Source organism: Ornithodoros turicata, chromosome 1, assembly GCF_037126465.1.
Source record: "Ornithodoros turicata isolate Travis chromosome 1, ASM3712646v1, whole genome shotgun sequence".
NCBI classification, from domain to species: domain Eukaryota; kingdom Metazoa; phylum Arthropoda; class Arachnida; order Ixodida; family Argasidae; genus Ornithodoros; species Ornithodoros turicata.
Window position 1 is genome coordinate 231,353,231 of NC_088201.1, and position 5,548 is coordinate 231,358,778.

Sequence of the window (5,548 nt, forward strand, 5' to 3'; positions counted from 1 at the left end):
TGGAATGGCATGGCGGAAACTGTCCTAGGAATGGGAATGGAATGGTCTGGATGCCCCGGTGGCAGTTTTGGTTTCAACGTGCTGGTTTCTGCCAGCCCTCGCACCCTTTGCACCGCACCTGCACACGGTCAAGAGTGAAATGACCTTGTCTTTCGCGCTTTGTCCGTGCTTGGTAATGTCAATCTCCTCTAGCACAGCTCGACTTTGCAGTGTGGTTACCGGTCCTTTTCTTTTATTTGGCGGGGGGGGGGATATGTTTATTGAAAAAAAAAAGCAAGGAAAGGTTAGTCAGGCAAAAACCGACTTGCTATTCCTTTCATAAAAAGGAACGAAAGGAAGGAAAGGGAACGAAAAGATGGAAAGTAAACGAAAAAACAGAAAGAAAACGAGAAGAACAGAAAGAAAACGAAACAAAGGGGGGGAATTAATGTAATGGAATTGGGTTGCCAAGCCATTCCAGGAGTGCGAACAATACGTTTTCATTCCGAGGAATTGAAAGGAATGGAATTGGAACGGAATGGGGTCTCCCATTCCGCAACCACTTTGCATTCACTCCCTTGAGCACATGAGTCTATGGCGCGACGTAAACGTTCTTAAGCAAGCCTATTCACGGATCAGTTGACTCTTCCTTGCTGCTATAGTTTTGCAAGTAGGCGATTTCAGATATTGCCCTTGTGCTCCGCAAGGGGGCCCTCCGTCGCCCAAGTCACGCGCATCGCGCAATGCGTCGTGGGAAATGGTTTGCATTCGTGCTTGCCTGCCTGTTGCTCGAAGGAAGGAGGGAAAACCGAAACCGTTTGCCCTCATCTTCTTCTTCTGTGTGACTCATGAAAACTAAATCCCAAGGTGCAGTGGGGCATTCGCAACACGACGCTCCCTGGCGGGCCATCCATGCAATTTCTGAAATCGTCTAATAGACGATTTCAGAAATTGCATGGATGGCCCGCCAGGGAGCGTCGCAGGGAACATAGTGGCGTTACCGCTTGAGACAAATTGATTCTCCCACCTGTTGCCACTGTGGTGCTCTTGAGGACCTGGAGCACATTCTTCTTCATTGCCCTCACTACGAACCTTCCCGAATCACACTCTCCGAGTCTCTTCGTCAGCTGGACTCTCGCCCTTTCTCCCTACCGAAATTGCTTGGTCCCTGGCCCAATCCAGCCCAGCAACGCTCTGCGCTCAAAGCTCTTCTGACATTTCTGGACACCATCGGACTTCGATCGTTATTGTAAAGGGGCTCGTTATTTTATTCCCCCCATTCCACCAAGCACTGGGGTAGAGTATCGCCTGTTGCGATGAAACTCCCCACTCTCCAAGGCCGAAAATAAAGTTGTTGTTGTTATGCCGATTCGGGCATCACTCTCGAGCGCATGTTTGCATTCCTGTAGCGTTTATTTTGTTCGCTTGCCATTAGGTTGTTTGTTTGCATTTTTAAATTTATATTTCTGTCTTTTCTTCTTTCTGTATGATACACCGCTATCAAAAGCCTAACAGCTGTTTGTGGGGCACCCAATATGGAAATAAATAAGTAAATAAATACGGTGTTCCTTAATACGATGATTCGCCTTGTGGAAAATACCTGCAGAAACGTTTAAACGATCGAATTTTAATTGAAGAAAGCAACACTGATCCACATAAATGTACAGGACATACACGTCCTGACGTCCGATCCACCAGGCTGGCAAGCTGGGGTAGTTGGTTCAAGTTCAACGTGGTGTTCATTGCAGCCAAAACAGACAGAGAACACACAACGCAAACTGCAAACTCTCAACTAAATTTTAATCGCAGTGCACAGACAAATTTAAACCGTCATCGACAGAAAAAGAAGCAGATAACAATCCGGAAAAGGCACCAAGGTAGAACAAGATCTAAGGACAGGAGTCAGACAAGTTCGGGTACACGTGCAATCACGATATCAAGGCAAGAGCTGCAAAGGGCAAGAATGAACGAAAGGTTATTTTATAAACTGAGATATTCCAGCTCCGCTTGGGACAGGCCTATGGAAGGCTGGCTTACACAATAAACCTCTACCCGACGAACGCCCATCATGACGTTGATAGACAGACCGAAACCAAAACAGATCGGAAGGGGAAAGCTGGGTTCCATGAATGAGCTCGGCTGAAAGAAAGTAGGAGCGAAGGTCGCGTCCCTTTCAGAGACCATCGTAATCCCCTCAATACCGTGGCTTTCAGGCGCGACCTTGTTCGTCACTAGCTTTGAACGTGTAGTTCAACTCTACCAAACTCGTGGCGCTGTCGAACATTATGACGTCATTTGTTTACAAACAGGTAGAGGTCTCTGTGTCTGCGCTTCTCCTGATAAGTGAAGCTTCCGCGATTTCCCGTACCTTCTTGTCTTTGAACCTGGCCGCAATTAGAGTCACTAAATAAGCTACGCTTCAGAGTATTGACACTGAGCCGCCATGTTGTTTCGGATGACCTCCAGCGCCATCCATTTAGCGCTCTTCGAAGCGTTGTCTTCTTCCACTGCTGAACTTCACCTTCATCTATTTCTACTGCCAAAATAGAGGTGGGGCTGGAGGTCATCCGAAACAACATGGCGGCTCTTTTTGCCTCAGTGTCGATACTCTGAAGTGTAGCTTATTAGCTTATTAGCGTAGACTCTAGCCGCAATCAAAGTTCTTTTAAAAAAAGGGGGCACGACCGCACCTTGAACGATGCACTGCTAAGTGGCCTGACGGCGTGGAATTAGACCACGTTGTCTGATCCACCCTCACCTATCTCCCAGTGTTGTTGGCCGCTCATGCACCTTCCCGGAACGAGTTTCGGTTTTCGAATTTCTTCTATTACAGGATACCTTTATGCGAGAAGCGCCACGCCAAAGCAACAACCACACTATAAACCTACGTAGGCGCCGCAGGGACATCGCGCTGCATCCATAGCAGTTGTGCAGCCCTGCTCGATTTCTAAATAAATAACCGCTTTATCTTCGTATACTTTTTTTTTTTTTACAGATTAAGCCGCGAAAGCCTTCCCGCGAAAGCGTGGGCTGATCATATGCGGTGAGATATGCGTTAAGATGAACTGACAGAAACACGTCGTTAGCTATGCGTGTCACGTGCCTTCTGGCGGGTATTAAGATTGTAGAACCGCTTTGGAGATTTGCGCTGCGCCATCAAAGCGGTTTGGGTCCGACAAAAATTAGATAAAAGTCTCATACAGAGATGCCTTTTGAAAAAGGCTGCGTTGCACTGTTTTCTATTCTGTGATATTAATAATAATAATAATAATAATAATAATAATAATAATAATAATAATAATAATTTTTTTTTTTTTTTTTTTTTTTTTTTTTTTTGGAATTGGAATTGTTTATTACCATCTGTTAGATCATTTGTACATGTCATAAGGTCCACCTAAACCATAACGGTTTGTGGGCAGGACCCGGCAATCTAGTGGGACACTAAGTAACAACAGTAACAGTAGAGGTACCTTAACAATAACAACACCCTTGATTTATGGCTCTAGTTACACATCTGAAAAAACTAATCAACTCGAAATAGACAATGAGTTAGTAATCATGACTTAGTAACAATAACCGTAACAATACCATTAATTTATCAGTCTAGCAACACATCCAGAACACTCTTAACAGCTCGAATTGACATCAAATCCAACGAAGCAGTTGGCAAGGTATTAAATATATTAGGAACGTAGTAGCGCCGCAAACCCTTACCATAATTTGTAAATATTCGTGGTACATAGTAAACTTCAGGACATCTGAAGCCATAATAATATGGACGACTGGTCTTAAACCTGTCAATCCAAAAAAATTTTAGCACAACAGTTCTAATAAATAGATTCTTAAAGGAAGACATTCGGTGTAAACGGAACATATCAGCACCTTCCAAATCTGACCCAAGAAGTTGCCCATACGATAAATTCTTAAGTGCAGTTCTGAGGATGCGATCAATTCTATTCCCCCATTCCGTAGAACAGTTAGAAAATAATGTAATGCCATATCGCAAACTAGAGTATCCTAAGGACTGCAAAATCATTTTTCGTACTGAGTAAGGTACATAAGATTTTTGATTATACAATAGGCATGAAACAGCGCGCAATTTTTTAGCCACAAATGCCAGGTGCGTGTTCCATTTCATATCACTATCAAAGTGTATACCTAAGTGTTTTATTGAGGAAACATATGTCATAGCCTCACAGCTACAATCAGTGCAATCTGACGTATGAAGATGAACTGGTAAATTGCATGTTAGGCGCTTTAACGGGTTATGAAAACAGATAAGTTGCGATTTTGCGGGATTAACAGCAATACCATTTTTATGAAACCAATCCATCGCCAGGCAAATATTAGATTGTAAAGATTTCACAGCTTGCAGATAGGAGACGTGAGTTGTGAGTAGCATGGTATCATCCGCATATTGGTAAACATGAGCGCCCTTAATTGCTTCACACAGGTCATTAACATATATGTTGAACAAAAGCGGTCCTAAACACGAACCCTGTGGTACACCAGCACGGACAGGAGTGAAGTTACTTAATGTTTCTTTTATCTTGACCCTCTGTGTTCTATTTCCTAAGTACGACTCGAACCATCTAAGGAATGGACCCCTAAATCCTATGGCCTCAATTTTTTTTAGCAGATGAGTGTGATTTATCACATCAAACGCCTTAGAAAGATCCACTGTCAGTGCTGTCGTAATAAGATTGTTATCTAGTGCTTCGTACACTACGTCTGAGAGGTCTTCAAGAAGTGCCAAAGTACCCTTACCCTTAACAAAACCATATTGGGTTTTTGAAATAAGAGCAAATCTTTCTAGAAATGAACTTGCTATTTTAAAAACATGTTTTTCCATGATTTGAGAGATCGTAGATAAAATTGAAATTGGACGATAATTTGCCAACAGGTCACGTCTCCCACCTTTATGCAAAGGACGAATAATAGAAGTTTTCAGCGCTGTAGGAATAATTCCACAATGAAAAGTGCCGTTAATAATATATAGTAATACATCCTTCAGCACAGCAAAATTGCGCCGTAGATCACCAATTCTTATGCCATCTGCACCAGCAGACTTGTTAGTCCGGAAAGAACATATGATTGCCCACAGATCATCTTCCGACATTTCATACAGGAAAGCCGATACTAAAGACGAAAAACTCACAGGACAGTTAAAGGAAGAGCTGCCTTTGTCAGATGTGAGACTAAAGAAGGCATTAAAGTCATCCGCCACCGTAATCGGTGAGGAACCAAAGTTTTTCATAATGACATCATCATTATCACCGGATGGTCCAGAACCTCGCAAATCATTAATCAACTGCCATGTAACCTTTGGATTTCTACGATTTCTGGAGAACGCTTCCAGGTAGTATCGCCTTTTAGCATTTCTTAACAGGGCAGTGACCTTGTTTCTCTGAATTCTATATTGTATCATTAGTTCCTTATTTGAAGGCCTATCACGTGCTTTTTTCCAAAGCGCATTTTTTTCCGAGATTTCAACTAGAATGTCCTTTGTCAGCCAAGGATAATGCCTGCGTCTTTTTTGAACTATTGTAACCTTTGAGGACTCGTAAAA